Consider the following 18,375-nt stretch of genomic DNA (forward strand, 5'->3'; position numbering starts at 1 on the left):
GAAGGTGGGTGGGAGATGGGCTAGATAGTTAATGGGTATTAAAAAGGGCATTTGTTATGATGAGCACTGGGTGTTGTATGTTAGTGATGAATCATGGAATTCTACTCCTGAAATCAATATTACACTGCATGTTAACTAACTAGAATTTAAATTAAGAAGCCTTAAAAAGAACTAATGACTTTTTAAAAATAGAAACAATTCAAGAAATATATGAAGTTGATACTACGTCATGATCAAGTGGACTTTTTCTTGGAAATTTAAAGTTGTTTCAGCATTCAGAAAACAGTAATTGTAATTCATCAATGAGCAGACTAAACAATGAAATCTATATGATCGACTGAACTAATAAGAGAAAAATAAAATTAAAAGTTCAAATATCAGATTTAAAAAACTGTCAGAAAATTATGAATTGAAGACTCCATTAATATGGTTAGGACCATCTACCAAAAAAAGTACAACTTCTATTGTTATTGATGGTGAACAGCTGAGTGCTTTCTCTATGATTAGTAACAGGCAAGTGTACCTGCTCTCCTCATCGCTATTCTACATTGTAATGGAGGATCTAGCCAATGTGATGAGATAAAAAATATAAATAAATAAATAAATAAATAAATAAATAAATAAATAAATAAATTCAGACAGATTCAAAAGAAGAAATAAACATTTGCATCCTCAGATGACATGATTTTATGTTGGTAATTCCAAAGAATCTGCAAAAAAAATATTCAGAACTCATATGTGAGTTTAGCAATATCACAGGATTCAAGGTCAATATTTTTAAAATTCCATTAATTTCTTTAAAATTGGAAATTAAAATAAAAATTGTACCACAGAAAATCTCTCCTGTTTTTCCTTTACTGGTCATTATCACTTCACTTCTGTGACCAGAGGAATGGGATTTTTTTCCACACTGACTAATTCTCCACACCAGTTGAGTGTCCTATAATTCAATTTGATTCTGGCACTAACTACAGGTAGCATCAGATCCTGTGAGTTAAGGATTCAGTCCCACAAGACTGACCCACTTTAGATGCCAGGCACACGTCTCAGGTTGTCACATGTACTTCGGACCAGCTAACCAAATCTGGGTGACTGCAACCCCATTTTCACATTCCGTAATTTGTTAGAATGGCACAGAGAACTCAGAGAAACATTTACTTATATTTACCTGCTTATTAGATGATAAAAGATAAGATAGATGATACAGAAGTATAGCCAGATGAAGATATGTATAAGGCAAGGCCCAGAAGGGTCCTGAGCAGAGGAACTTCTGGGCCTGTGAGCTGCAGATATACTCACCAAATCAGAAGTTCAGGGATTTTTTTTAAAAGATTTTATTTTATTTATTTGGCAGAGAGAGAGAGAGAGACAGACAGTGAGGGAGGGAACACAAGCAGGGGGAGTGGGAGAGGAAGAAGCAGGCTCCCAGTGGAGCAGGACCCTAGGATCCCAGGACCCTAGGATCTTGACCTGAGCCGAAGGCCGACGCTTAAAGACTGAGCCCCCCAGGTGCCCAGTTCAGGGGTTTTTATGGAGGCTTCCTCATGTAGGCATAGTCAGTTATGGCTTGGTCTGGGGGTCAGTCCCCATTCTGAAGCTATCCATGAGTCCAACAAAAGTTGCCCCATTAGAACAAATGGTGCTCCTCTCACCTAGGAAATTTCAAGGCATTTAGGAGCTCTGTGTCATAAAACAAGGTCGAAAATCAAACATTAGAATAAAGATGTTCCTAGCATTTTTTTTAAAAGATTTTATTTATTTATTTGACAGAGATAGAGACAGCCAGCGAGAGAGGGAACACAANAGTTCTTAGCATTTTTTTTTAAAGATTTTATTTATTTATTTGACAGAGATAGAGACAGCCAGCGAGAGAGGGAACACAAGCAGGGGGAGTGGGAGAGGAAGAAGCAGGCTCACAGCAGAGGAGCCTGACGTGGGGCTCGATCCCATAATGCCGGGATCACGCCCTGAGCCAAAGGCAAGACGCTTAACCGCTGTGCCACCCAGGCGCCCCGTTCCTAGCATTTTTATTGCTTAGGAAATTACAAAGATTTTAGGAGTTCTGGCCAGGAGCCAGGGATAAAGACAAAAATATATGTTTCTTATTATATCCCAATATCACACATATACAATAGCATCCAAAAACATTAGCCACTTAGGTATAAATTTAATAAAATAAATGAACTATATGTGAAAAGAAAAAAAAACCTACAAATAGTGATAAAACAAGTCCAGCATGATCTAAAAAATGGACAGATATAAGTAGAAGACACATTTGTTAAGATGCTAATTCTTCCCAAATTGATCTATAGATTCAAGACAATTCCAATAAATGCTCCAAGATATTTTTTTGGAAAAATAGACAAGCTACTTATAAAATTATATGAGATTCAAAAGAACTAAATGCATCAACAATTTTGGAAAATAACAAAGTCAGAGGATTCTGTCTGATTTCCAGATTACTGTAAAATTTCCGTGACCAAGACAATGTGGTATAGAGGAAAAGATAGGCATATAGGTAATGGAATAGACTACAGGGTCCAAAAATAGAACGCACACATATATGGTACAGTGATTCTTGATAAATCACAAGGTAATTCAACGCAGAAAAGATTGTCTTTTCAACAAATGATGCTGGAATTATTGTACATTAATATGCAAAATGTCTTGATCCATACCTCCAAATTGATTATAAACCTAAATGTGAAATATGAAACTTACATATTCTAAAAGAAAACTTCTGTGAAAAATTTGGTGGTGTTAGATTACAATTTCTTAGTTATGACACCAAAAGCATGATACCTAAAAGAAAAAAAATTAATATTCACTGGAATTCATCAATATTTAAAACTTCTGCTCTTCAAAAGGCACTGTTAGGAAAATGTAAATACAAGCCACACTTGAAATTATTCTCAAAACACATATCTGATAAAGCAATTGTGTCTGTAATATATAAAGAACCTTCTAAACTCAAATACAGACAGCTCTATAAAAGAATGGGCAAAACCTTCGAACAGACATTTTACCAACGACCACCTAAAGATAGCAAATAAATACACAATAAGATATTCAATATCATTGGTAGTTGTGAAGATGTCCTTCAGTGAGTGAATGGATAAATACACTGGGGCACAACCAGACAATGGAATATTATTTAGCACAAGGAAGAAATGAGCTATCAAATCATGAAAAGACATGAAAGAACATTGAATGCATATTGCTAAGTTAAAAAAGCCAGTGTGGGAAGGCTACATACTGTATGATTCCAACTATATGAGACAATGGAAAGGCAAAACTATGGAGAGAGTAAAAAGATCAGTGGCCCCGACGTTGGGGCTGGGAAGGATGAATGAGCAGAGTACAGAAAATTTTTAGGACAGTGAAAATACTCTGTATGATATTATAACAATGAATACATGTCATTATACACTTGTTCAAACCAACAGAATGTACAACATCAAAAGTACCCTAAGTAAACTATGGGCTTTGGCTCATTTTAAAATGTGTCAGTGTCGGTTCATGTGTAGTAAAAAATTATCATTATGGTAAGTGATGTTATAAGTGGGGAGGCTGTGCATGTGTGGGGGCATAAAATATATGGAAAAACTGTGTATCTACCACTCAATTTTACTGTACAATTAAAACTCCTTCAAGAAAAAAAGTCTATAGTAAAACAAACAAAAACAACTATGGCAAAGTACGTATTACTGATGAAAATAACTGTCTCTGTTATATAGTGCTAAAACTTACAGTTTCAGGGATCTTTGGCTCACACACATTGGAATTGGAAATGCTGATGTTCCTTATGTTACTAATTTTCTAGATAGTCAGTGTCTGACGTAGGTCCTTTGATAAGCACTAACAATAATAATAGGTGAATGCCCTTTTCAATGTGGGAGAAACTAGCAATATATAAAATGTGAAAAGTTAATGAAATATATTTTTATGAGTGCCTAATTGAATCATGAGCATTTATTTAAATTCAGCTTTTTAAAAAATTCATGTTTGAGGGGTGCCTGCGTGTCTCAGTCACTTAAGGCTCTGCCTTTGTTTCAGGCCCTGACCATGGGGTCCTGGGATTGAGCTCTGCATGGGGCTCCCTGCTCAGCAGGGAGTCTGCTTCTCCCTCTCCCTCCGCTCCCCCACTTGTGCTCTCTCTCTCACTCTCCCTCTCCCAAATAAATAAAATCTTTTTCAAAAAAATTGTGTTTGATAATGTAATTAGAATATCATAGGGAAGTTTTATTTTCATTAGATTTTAGAACTGATAGTAAATAGAAGTTATAGAATGAGAAAATTTTATTATTTCATCCTTATAAACTTTATCTGGTAATATAATTGCCTCTCTACTTTGTCAACAATGATATAATATATATTTATATATTATACATAATCTCTGTCTGTATTATGTGTTTTTATTCCTAAAGCCAACCTTACCCCTTCTGTCAACAAATCCATGTTAAGAAACACTTTCTAATTAACAAATTGTTCACTAATGTATCTGTTGTTTTCTAATATCATGACCCCAATGAGCAACTGAACTGCTTACCTGAAAGTTCTTCTAATAAATTTACTTCATAAAAAAATTGTACTATAATATAATTTTAGGACATATAAGTACCATGAGATAAATTAGATTTAAAAAGGTTACTACTGATATTGATGAAATAAAAAAAGGAAATCTACTAAAAGACTTGCTCTCCTAAAATTATTCCAATGTCTTTAAAAGAGAGATGACTAACTTTAAAATATTTTACTCAAGAGTACATTTTTGAGATTAGACTATTATAATTTTATCATTTTTTTCTTTTTACTGATCTCTTAAGCTTAAATCCTCCTTTAAAATTCATAATGACAAAAGTAAAAATGAATTTGAAAGAACCCCAATGTCATTTTTAGCTAAAATAATAATTTACTCAAATTTAACAAAGTTGTTTAAAATGTTCAAAACATTATTAGGCATATCACTTGAAGAATTCAAATGAATCTTGAAAGTGCTAAGCTTATGAGATTTGCAAAATTAACTTTGTAATTACTGTGTGTCACAAAACGCAGTGCTGATCGGCATTTTCCACCGAATGACGCTCAATTTAAGCAATGAAGACTATAACCAGTGGAGTATCAGTAGATAATTTTGGCATCACCAAACCTTACTTGTAAGAGTGCATCAGAAAATAGACACTAAATTTTTGTGTAAAATCCATACAGTTTATTTTATTATCTGATTTGGATATTCCACTGAAATACCTGCAGTAATCATATCAAGTTGTTTAAATAATGCATACTTTGAATAACAACAAAAATGTTTAATTTTCTTTCTGAAATTTTATTTTTATTTGAACGATTATACTAAAGCTGTCTCTAAACAAGTTTTTTTCCTGTATTGATTAGTTTATTAGTTTTTATTTATTAAGCAGATGATACAAATAAACACTTATAATTCAACAAGACTTTGCTTTAACTACTGTATTTAATTCTAGAATAAACTTGAAGCAAACAAAATATTATAATTTTTAAATTATATACTTTATTTTGTGATTTTTGATACATTTTAATTGTTCACTGAAAAAATACCTATCTTTTTTATATCATCGTAAAATGCTACTTATCTGCAAAATGTCATAATTAAAAACTTATTTTCCACGACTCCTGGGTGGTTCAGTCAGTTAAGCGTCTGCCTTTGGTACAGGTCATGATCCCAGAAGTCTGGGATTGAGCCCTGTCAGGCTCTCTGCTCAGCGGAGTCTGTTTCTCCCTCCCCCTCTCCCTCTGCTCCTACCCCCTGCCCGTGCTCTCTCTCTCTCTCTGCCTCAAACAAATAAAATCTTTAAAAAAATAAATAAAAAGGGAGAGAAAGTCAGTGAACGTTGTTTGTTATGTTTGTGATCATACATGTGACTTCTCCATATGTTCTCTTTACCTTTTCTAAAATGAAGTTGATTTTGACATATACCGTCCACTAGGCAATAATACCTTAAAGGTATTTAAGGATATTTTATTTAGAAAACACTGTTATGCAATGAAGAGTGTGAAATGTAGAATTAACTAACTTTAAAACATTTTCCTCTTTTCTGAATTTCTTCTATTTTTTTGAATAAGCTCTTAACAGATGCAAAGTTGCAAAGAAATGTTCTTCAAATAGATTTGTGCAAAATTCAGTAACTGAAACCGTAATTAGCTACTTAGAGGAATTTTTTTATTAGTCAGGGTTTAAAATGTGTTGTTCTGGATGGGTCCTTTCAGGGATGCTACTAGGACCAGGAGTAAGAAAGACTTCTACAAAGTCAGAAGACATGGTTTCAGGAGTAGGATTTCCTGAGATAGGAGAAAAATCACAAATGCACAATTAGCAGGACAGAGCCACATAGCTCCTCAGTCCCTACGTCATTCTGTGGAGCAGTGTGCCAGGGCGAGAGTCACGGTGGCAGCTGGCTATGCTTTGATTCCAGTAAAGATATCCCACATTGCTCTGTGGGTTTCCTTAAAAAGCGGGAAAAAAATTGGCCCGCATAGCTGCTTGGTGCCATTTAGTCTAGAGAGCCTTTTCAGGAGCTGCCCAGGAAATCCAGCTGCAATGAATCTGAGGAATTAGGTCTTGCGGTGCCTGTAGAATGTCCCAGGTCTGTCCATCTTAGCACCCCTGCAAAGGCAGGGAGTCACAGCTGGCAAAATGTCATGTTGTCCAGACCATCCACAGACATTCTGAGGAAATTCTGTTCCTGGCATAATAGTGTTCCTTACTTGACTAAGTAATGCGTTGACTATATAGTAAATTGACACCTCCAGAACCATTTCCTATGACTGCTTTCATTAAAAGATTATGGTTCAAACTTGGGAAAGACAAAAAAAAAAGATTAAAATTCATAGTAGTATCATTGAGTTTTCTATGCACTACAACCCTTATAACAGTCAGCATTTAATCTGGTTCTCACTGTACCGACGATGCTGCAAACTTTTCTCAGATGACATATCCTCCTTTTTCAGGATTTAGTTTAAGCTCTTACTCTGCATTTTTGCTTCTGCAGAACAAGAGGTCTATTGGCTCTCATACACTATCTGTTCCAAGCGGGAGCTGAGGCAGACTAAAGGAAACAAATTATTCTCTCTTTTTGCCTGGTCGCATTAACTGTGCTATAGCTGCCTGGCAGTAACCTGCCCAAAAGTCTCCGAGGTAAGACCAGGTGAGGGGTGGTGCAGGGACTCTCCATCCTTTCCAGAATCTCTTCTCTTCTGCTGAGCAATAACCAAGCTTCGTATCTTTTGCCTTTCCCATCTTTCCCCGTGCCTTTCACAGTTTCATAAGACTTTTCTCCAAAGCCTGTCCATGAAATTCTAATATTTCACATGTTGTTAACACACACACACACACACACACACACACACAAAAGTTAGGAAGCAAAACTCAAAGTTGGATTATTTTTCCTTGGAGAGAATAACTCAAGTTAAATATATTTTGAATGTTAGCCTACCAAAAGAACTCAAAAAATCCAGTCTAGTATAATCATTTTAAAATGAGAAAAAATGAAGATCTAAGAGGTCAAATTCCTCAGAGAAGTAAGAGATAATATAGAAATCACATTTTTTTTTGACTTCAGGCCCAATATTCTTCACTGTCCTCAAAAACTTCTAAGATCCTGTAGCTTATGTAGATTCCCAGGGTAATAAACTTATAGAAAATATTCTTCCATGAATTTTCAGCTAAATACATTTACCACATAAGTGAGCATATTTAAAAGAATGGTTAAAGAATTCTATGCAATGTCCCTGCATAGCATTCTCAGGTCTATATTTTAGAAAACAGAAAAAAAAATTCTATGTAACACTAAATAATCAAGACATGGAAAAATGGAAAATACATGGACACCAAAGGAAGCCCATTTTCTTCTGCTCAGAAACCAAAACTCCAGAGCCTTCTCTGGTATGGGAGGCTTTATTGTGTTCACCATGCTAGGCAAATAAGTAATAAAAAAAATATGTTCTTATCTATAAAATCACAGATAGATAAACCTCAGCATTAGTCCAAAATACTAAAATACCAAAAAAACATGCAGTTAATTATACATGACTTTTTACAATATCGTTAGAGTCTATATACATATTTGAGAAATGATGTATCACATATTTTTAAAAACGCTGATAAAGAAAAAGTAAGATGTATAAATATAAAATTAGCAATAAAATACACATTGCACATTTTCATTATTTGAAAAGACTTTCTGGTTTTACTGTTCAACATATTCATAATTCTCTTATTACTACTAAGATCCATTTAAATCCATAATTGTCTCATTTGAACTCAGCATGGTTACCATTTAAAAGCATTTTTTTTTAAGGTGTCCATACTGCTCTAGTGCATAATAAGCTGTTTGCAATCTTGTGGTAACGTGATGAGACCCTCACTTGAGCCTGAAATGATTGCATCTTAGCTCAGTATGAATTCTGTATTGATGCTTTGTTTTTCATGCTTTGAAAAGAAGAAACAATAAATTAAAATAGCAATTGAAGTCTGATATATTATTTCAGATTTCAAACCACAGGTGTTCTATGTGCCTTAAATACAAAGTGTTCACTGAAAGTTTGTATCATGTGGATAAAGAATGATGTCCTTAGAATATAGCTTTCATTAAGAAATTATACTTATTTATGATGGTATAAAACCAAATAAACAATTTTGGTTTTGCTTATTTGCTTTTATCTTAAGTAACTTATTGGTTATTCAGTTAATTGTATTGAAACATTAACTGTAGTTCCAGAGACTTTTAAATTCCCCATTTTTGTGGAATTTAAAAGAAAAAGTAATTAAAACATATAGTCAGTCAACCGAGCTGTAAATAAAATAAAGCAAGTGTTTTATGTTAACATATATAACTATTGCTACATATTGGTACATTTCTATATTTTTTTAAAGATTTTTTATTTATCTATTTGACAGACAGAGAGAGACAGCCAGCGAGAGAGGGAACACAAGCAGGGGTAGTGGGAGAGGAAGAAGCAGGCTCCCAGCAGAGAAGCCTGATGTGGGGCTCGATCCCAGAACACNATTTTATTTATTTATTTGACAGAGATAGAGACAGCCAGCGAGAGAGGGAACACAAGCAGGGGGAGTGGGAGAGGAAGAAGCAGGCTCCCAGCAGAGAAGCCTGATGTGGGGCTCGATCCCAGAACACCGGGATCACGACCTGGGCTGAAGGCAGATGCTTAACGACTGAGCCACCTAGGCGCCCCGTTACATTTCTATATTTAAAGTCATTTCAGTTTTTCACTAGAATATTATTTTTAAGTCATTAAATCCATTAAAATATATTTCACTTTTACCAGTGATAGAAAATTTTGGTTTTGGTACAATTACTATTCATAGGATGAAAAATATGGAAAATGCAAAAAGTGAATTTTACCACCACTTGGTTGACATTAACCTCTAATTTGGAGTTGGCTTGTTTCTTTATTTCTTTTTTAATTTTAATGTTTTTTTTATTATATTATGTTAGTCAACATACAGTACATCTCTGGTTTCTGATGTAAAGCTCGATGATTCATTAGTTGTGTATAACACCCAGTGCACCATGTAATATNTTACTACCCATCACCAGTCTATCCCATTCCCCCACCCCCTCCCCTCTGAAGTCTTCAGTTTGTTTCTCATAGTCCATAGTCTCTCATGTTTCATTCCCCCTTCTGATTACCCCCCTTTTCTTTATCCCTTTCTTCCCCTACCGATCATCCTAGTTCTTATGTTCCATAGATGAGAGAAATCATATGATAATTGTCTTTCTCTGCTTGACTTATTTCACTTAGCATTATCTCCTCCAGTGCCGTCCATGTTGCAGCAAATGTTGAGAATTCGTTCTTTCTGATAGCTGAGTAATATTCCATTGTATATATGGACCACAGCTTCTTAATCCAGTCATCTGTTGAAGGGCATCTCGGCTCCTTCCATGATTTGGCTATTGTGGACAATGCAGCTATGAACATTGGGGTGCATATGGCCCTTCTCTTTACTACGTCTGTATCTTTGGGGTAAACACCCAGTAGTGCAATGGCTGGGTCATAGGGTAGTTCAATTTTTAACTTTTTAAGGGACCTCCACACTGTTTTCCAGAGTGGCTGCACCAACTTGCATTCCCACTAACAATGTAGGAGGGATCTCCTTACTCCACATCCTCTCCAACAATTGTTGTTTCTTGCCTTGTCTATCTTTGCCATTCTAACTGGCGTAAGGTGGTATCTCAGTGTGGTTTTGATTTGAATTTCCCTGATGGCTAATGATTTTGAACATTTTTTCATGTGTCTGTTAGCCATTTGTATGTCTTCATTGGAAAAGTGTCTGTTCATATCTTCTGCCCATTTTATGATTTGTTTATTTGTTTCTCGTGTATTGAGTTTGAGAAGTTCTTTGTAGATCTTGGATACCAGTCCTTTATCTGTGGTGTCCTTTGCAAATATATTCTCCCATTCCGTGNTTTGCAAATATATTCTCCAATTCCGTGGGCTGCCTCTTAGTTTTTTTGACTGTTTCCTTGGCTGTGCAGAAGCTCTTTATCCTGATAAAGTCCCATAAGTTCATTTTATCTTTTATTTCTCTTGCCTTTGGAGATGTGTCGTGAAAAAGGTTGCTCTGGCCGATGTCATAGAAGTTGTTGCCTATGTTCTCCTCTAGAATTTTGATGGATTCCTGTCTCACATTGAGGTCTTTCATCCATTTGGAGTTTATTTTTGTGTATGGTGTGAGAGAGTGGTCAAGTTTCATTCTTTTGCATGTAGCTGTCCAATTTTCCCAGCACCATTTATTGAAGAGACTGTCTTTTTTCCACCGGATTTTTTTTCCTGCTTTATCAATGATTAGTTTCCCAAAGAGCCAATGGTCCATTTCTGGGTTCTCTATTCTGTTCCATTGGTCGATGTGTCTGTTTTTGTGCCAGTACCATGCTGTCTTTGTGATCACAGCTTTGTAGTACAGCTCGAAATCCGGCATTGTGATGCCCCCAGCTTTGTTTTTCCTTTTCAACAGTTCCTTGGAGATTCGGGGCCTTTTCTGGTTCCATACAAATTTAAGGACTATTTGTTCCAGTTCTTTGAAAAATGTCCTCGGTATTTTGATCGGGATAGCATTGAAAGTGTAGATTGCTCTGNCAGATGACATGATACTCTATATGGAAAACCCAAAAGAATCCACACCCAAACTATTAGAAGTTATAGACCAATTCAGTAATGTGGCGGGATACAAAATCAATGTTCAGAAATCAGTTGCATTTCTACATGAGACTGAAGAAAGAGAAATTAGGGAATCCATCCCATTTACAATAGCACCAAAAACCATACGTTACCTTGGAATTAACTTAACCAGAGACATAAAGGATCTATATTTTAGAAACCATAAATCACTCTTGAAAGACATTGAGGAAGACACAAAAAGATGGAAAAATATTCCATGCTCATGGATCAGAAGAATTAACATAGTTAAAATGTCCATGCTACCCAGAGCAATCTACACTTTCAATGCTATCCCGATCAAATAACTGATGACATTTTTTAAAGAGCTGGAACAAATAGTTCTTAAATTTGTATGGAACCAGAAAAGGCCCCGAATTGCCAAGAAACTGTTGAAAAGGAAAAACAAAGCTGGGGGCATCACAATGCCGGATTTCGAGCTGTACTACAAAGATGTGATCACAAAGACAGCATGGTACTGGCACAAAAACAGAACCATAGACCAATGGAACAGAAGAGAGAACCCAGAAATGGACCCTCGGCTCTAGTTGGCTTGTTTCTTAAATAAGTACTTGTTAGAATAGCAATATCTAAAATAACTGAATAACACTCTTTTGATTCAGGACTATGTAAAGAAGTCATATAAAGAAAAATCTAGAGTTCATTATTTAATATAATTCTTTTGATTATAATTCTTTTGATTCAGGACTATGAAAGGAAGCCATATAAAGAAAAATCTAGAGTTCATTATTTAATATAATTCTTTTAGATCATTTATAAGTAAACAAAATATCTATTTAGAAAACTTTCTTTATGTGAACCTTATTCATGATATGACTCAGTGGATAACTAAGAAGATAGAAATCATCTGAGAAGACTTATTGAAACCAAAAGGCTGTTTTTGGAAAGCGTATATTTGTATTTCTCACGTAAGTACAGAATATAAAAATGCACTTTCAAAACACAAATTTTATGCAGTATGCATGCAAAAAAGTTTCAGCTTATCCAAACAAAACTATTTGATTTTCTGTTTTAAAATATACTATTCAACATAGTCACTAAGTTTGGCATCAACTATGTATTGCATAATAATACATTTCTTTTTTTCCTTTAATTTCCTTATATTTACATTTTAATAACTCATAATTCACATCTTCTCCTTCCTACCCTTTGTCTTATTCAGGATTTTATACATATAAGCAAATTCTGTTTATTTATGAGACATGTAAAGTTATATAGGAATCTTATTGTATTAGAAAATAGTCATAGTTCTAAATTACAAATAACTAGGATTTTATGAAATACATACAAATAGTACGGGGATATATTTTGAGTGTAATTTGTAATCCAGAATTTCTAATGGCTCAGGATGTTTAAGTGGAAGGCATATTCTTATGTGTTTTAACAAAAAATTTTAAGATAAATAGTGGTAACCCACTCTGACTTTTTCTTTTTTTTCAAAATGTTGCTTTAATTTAAATGAAACATTGTAGTACTGTTGAAAATGTTGAACAGGACCAGGTACATTTTCATTGAATGTATAAATAAAAGACACTCTACGTTCATTTAAATTTCCCTTGCAATTTCAAAAATGTTTATACAGGTCTTCATTCCCAAAAGAGATCATTTTGCTTAAGTAATTGTTTGACATTAATACTAGAAGTATACAAATTTTACCTTTTCAAACATGTAACTTGTTCTGAAACTTAAAAGACAATAGGAAGGGGGCGCCTGGGTAGTGCAGTCGTTAAGCTTCTGCCTTCGGCTCAGGGCGTGATCCAGGCGTTATGGGATCAAGTCCCACATCAGGCTCCTCTGCTGGGAGCCTGCTTCCTCCTCTCCCACTCCCCTGCTGTGTTCCCTCTCTCACTGGCTGTCTCTCTGTCACATAAATTAATAAAATCTTAAAAAAAAAAAAGACAATAGGAGGGGTGATGTGTTTAGATAACTTTCTGTCTTTCAAAATAGATTGGTAACAAAAAAGAAATATTTTACTACGTAATTGATGATTATATTTTATCAGGAGGTTTTGCAATCCTGCTTTCATTAAAATCTATTGAGAATATAAAGCAACCATTAGCACCATTATTTCTGAAAACAGCACTAGCCCTCCAAACTCTAACAATATTTTCCAAGAACAAAGAGCCTATTTGCAGATATCACTTGAAGTTTTTAAAAGAAAGTGAAAGTGAGAAAATCAAAATTTCTGCTACTCCTGAAAGTTTTTGTTTCACTACCTTGCATCTAGAACTACCATGATTTTTATATGAGAGTAGCTCTCATAATACGTGAATAATATTTAAAGTGAAATATGAGTCACTAAATTATTTGACTCATAAAATGTTAAGGCCTTTTTTTAAATAAAATTTGAGTGATTTATATTTTTAAAAGATATACATGCAACAGTTTGGATAGTGATATTTTCCAAGTGACATCACAAATAAAATGCAATCATTTTAACTACATGCCTTATTATGCAGTTTAATTTTAATTTTAATCCATGGTTAGTGTGAGTTTCTCTAATGTGCTGCAGACAGGATTAGACCTTATACCACGTACCAGATGTAAAATAGCATTTTCCCTCAATAAATCATAGTTTATATGCATATTTTATTTCCTGATTAAAGGAGGACCAAAGTTACTTTGCATAATTTCTGCATAATATCTACAATTGTATTATTACAATTTACCTTAATTTAATTTCATTTTACAGTTAAAATAAAGTACAATTTGGTATAACAATAGTAATCAATAAAACTACAGATATTCCTTAAGGTAATTTTTAGAAGGAATAGAACTATATAAAGTCATATTTTAATTGAGAAATAAATCCCTTCTTTGTTTATATTTAGAGTGTATAAATGTGTCGATATACCACTTTTTTTTTCCATTAAAAAGTGGGATGCCCCCCTCCAGTTAAGCTTTAACTGTTGCTTTTTGATATCTCACAGTTCCCAAAAAACATCTGTTACTCAATATCAGTGCTTGGAGCAGGTGACAATTTTCTTTTTAAAATATGTAAAATAAAGAATATTAACTTTGAATTTAGAATAAACCTTTGTTAGCAACTATTTCCAGCCTTAGTGTATTATTTTGTATAAATTTTAAAAATAACAACTGCATAGAATACATTTTTTAATAAAATTTTAAATAAATTTTAAAATTTTAAATAAAAATCACTTCATCTATTTTATTACTATGCAATATATAAATGATAAATTATTAACTATAATGCGTGTTATAATATATATTTTGGAAAATACCTTTGTTTAAATATGCTTTCTTTCATTAAGTGGATTTGCATTTTGAAAAATTAGATAAATGTCAACTTTAAATTATTTAAATATATGAGAAAACTATTAAGAAGTTTCTGCTTCCTGATAGGTTAGAAAGAATAAAAGTAAGTGAACGTGAGCTAACAGATCAAAACTGGTTTCTTTCAGATTTTAAAATTCTCTGTTTCTGAGAATACAGAAACTAAATAACATCCCAAGTTATTTTATTATTAGTATTAATTTCTTTCAAAAGGAATATAAAGTAACATTCTAAGTCCCACATTGCTTGATATCTGTTTAGCATTTGGCACTGTTGACCGTTTTTTCTAGCTCAAAATTCTTAATTCCTTTGATTTCCTACTGTTATTATATAACATTATATAAAAAGTTATTTCCTACTTCACCTTCATCCCTAACTCATCCTTTTCAATGTTTTATGCCTCTTCTCAAACTCAAATGGTATCTTTTTTAATTTTTTATTTTATTTTATTTATTTATTTGACAGAGAGAGACACCCAGTGAGAGAGGGAACACAAGCAGGGGGAGTGGGAGAGAAAGAAGCAGGCTCCCAGCAGAGCAGGGAGCCCGAATTGGGACTCGATTCCAGAACCCTGGGATCATGCCCTGAGCCAAAGGCAGACGCTTAATGACTGAGCCACCCAGGCACCCCTCAAATGGTATCTTTTTTTAAAGAGATTTTATTTACTTTTTTACCAGAGAGAGAGAGTGCACGCACAAGCAGGGGGAGTGGCAGGTGGAGGGAGAAGCAAGCTCCTCACTGAGCAAGGAGCCCATTGCGGGACTTGATCCCAGGACCTTGGGATCATGATCTGAGTTAGGCAGACACTTAACCAACTGAGCCACCCAGTTGTCACAAGTGGTATCTTTTAACATTCTAGTCTCCCATTCTTTGTAGTTTTCTTTAGTGCTTCTATATGAGACCCTTTTAAAGTTTCTATACCAAGCCCAATATCTCACAACTCAAATGAACGTAGGTAGAATCTTGTCTGGTAAGAACAATTTCTTAAAAGTGTACATGGAACATGTACATAATATCCCCAAATTAACTCAGTATAATTTTTCTCAAACCTTTTCCTCATTTTATATTATCTGCCTTGATTAATGAAAACACACTGGATGGGTCACTGAAGAAACTGACTACAAAAATTAATTATAAAATAATTTCTTCAACACCTGCATTTAGTCACATACTTGTCTCATTTCTACTTTCTTAACATCTTTCACATCTGCCCTTTTCATTTCTAGGACTACTGCTTATTTCTGATCATGACTGACTTCTGCCTTCAATAATGCAAAAACAAACTAATACAACTACAGGATAAAAATGTTTGCTACACTAAGTAAAAATCTATTGAGTGTGTCCTGTGGCACAGGCAGAATTTCAATTGCTTTATAGGAATTATCTCAATTTATTCACAAAACTGCCCATGAGTTGGGTTTTTATCTTTCTTTCACAGAGGAGGAAACTTGAGCCTAACAATTAGGTAACCTGCCTGTGGTCACTCACATAACAAGTGGCAGAGCTGAAATGGGAAGCGAGAGTCTGAGGTTCTAGTCCTGAACTTTTGAACCATCCTCTAAATTATCTATCATTTTATTTTATTTTATTCTATTTATTTTTAAGATTTATTTATTATTTATTTGAGAGAGAGAGAGAGCCTGCGCCCAAGCAGGAGGAGGGTCAGAGGGAGAGGGAGACAGAGAATCTCAAGCAGACTCCCACTGAGTGTGGAGCACGATGTGGGACTTGACCTCACGACCCTGATATCATGACCTGAACGGAAATCAAGAGTTGGATGCCTACCCAACTGAGCCATCCAGGCGCCCCTAGATACCATTTTAAAATGTAATTTGCTTAATGTAAATATCTTCCATAATTAAATGGCTACCTCTGTCTCATATACAATCTGAAAACATTCTCTCTCAAGGCCTTCATTTCAGGCCAGTCATCCACATATATTTCTGAGTACATAATATTTTTCCCATCTCTGTATATTTATATTTGTTGTTGCTGCTTCTGAAATATTATATGAGCTCTCTCCTCCTTCCTATATGCTTCTTGAAGCGTTCTATATTCAGAATCCTGCTTGTTTCCTAGTCTGCAAATTCATCTTTGAGAACCAGAGCATGGTTTACCAAGCTTTAATTTTGCTATCTTTATATCATTGCTCTTATAGCAGTGGATTTATATCATTTCATCCCTTTCTGATCCACCTATAATCTGGCACAGGGGCATGTTATTATTTATTTATTTTTTGCTCTAGGGTACTATAGCCATTTAACATATGTACCACATGAGCTCCAGTCTTCTCAATTATATTTTTTCCTCTAGTAATAGAACTGGCACTATTGTAAAATGCGATTTCTTGGAGTTACTGTATTTCTTATATTTTAATCACATAATAATCTTAATTCTTGAGTGCAAAGCTCTCTAGGTAAAAGAATGAGAAGCAGTAAGTTGAGGGGACCTGTGCATCATATGGGGAATCTCTCTTCTGACATATTCCTTGCTGCGCGTATTCATGGTATAGCGTATTTTATTGTTGTCACCTTAGATCCTGATATGACTTTGTTTTTAATCTGTAAAATGACATCCTCATGCTAGTGATTAAAACATTGGTCTTTCCATCCTTCAGTAGATTACCAGGACTTCATCACTTTGGCCAGCAAACCAAGTTTAAATATATTTTCTTTAAAAATGTATGTCTTCATTTATAACACCATTTGAAACAATTGGCAGTTTTATATACCAAGTATCTCTAGTTTCATGAAATCCTAAACTAAGAGTCAGGGTCCCAACATGGAGTAGATGAGTTCATTAGGAATAAATGAATCAATATAGAAATGCAAAATTTTAACACTAGATAGAAACTAATTTTCTTCCATTTAAGTTATAACAAAATTATAATGATACATTAGCGTTTTTGTCTTCCATCATGCCAGATATTTATATAATAAACATTAACCAGCTAGAAACTGCTTTATATTTAGCTATAAATAAGTATTAAAATAAACAACTGAAAAATATTTAAAGATAGACAATTGAACAAAGATCATTTGGTTATTGCATTGAACTACTTTCACAGTTTGGCTTCATTGCAGGTCTGAGAGACTAAGGCAAGTCATCTCATTGTTTAATTAATTTTGTAACTTAAATATGGTATTATAATACTTATCTATTAAACCAAATGAGTTTTTGCTTTCTTAATGTTTTGGTTATTAAATGCTGCACAACAAACTATCCACAAACATTTTGAATTAAAATTACAATCACTTTACTGTATTTCATAATTTTATGGCTCAGGAAATTGAGCACAGCTCAGCTGGATAATTCTGTTCCAGAGAGCAAAAGCTGGGTTCACTTAGTGGTGTTGATATGGTTCCTAAGGGGGTCAAAGACAAATAGCTGGATAGTTAGGCTTAGCTGGAACCCTCTCCCACTCATTGGGATCTCATGACCTCTTCATATATTCTCTCCAGGGTCCTATAAAAGCCTCTCGGGGATTTGAATGAATATTCCAAGAAGCCCAGGGCAAAACTGCAGATTCCAGTAATATAGGCTCAGAAGCCCTAGAACATCGTACTCAGTGGGTCAAGCAAGTGTTTAAGACCTGATTGAAGAGGTAGGAAGGGATAGACTCTACATCTTGCTGGGGAAGTGAGGTACATGTTTAAGAAGAGAAAAAAACTGATGGCAATCTTCTTGGAAGCATGTTACCATAGGCAGTTACTCATAGAAATAGACCCAAACACTCCAAGTTTCCACTAATATTGTCCTATAATCTTTTATTTTTTTGTTAAAATTATGCATATTTTTTTACCATTTTAATATATTTTATACATATTATATTAATCAGTTCCTTTAATAGAA

The sequence above is a fragment of the Ailuropoda melanoleuca genome, chromosome 5 (genome assembly GCF_002007445.2).
Source record: "Ailuropoda melanoleuca isolate Jingjing chromosome 5, ASM200744v2, whole genome shotgun sequence".
NCBI classification, from domain to species: Eukaryota; Metazoa; Chordata; class Mammalia; order Carnivora; family Ursidae; genus Ailuropoda; species Ailuropoda melanoleuca.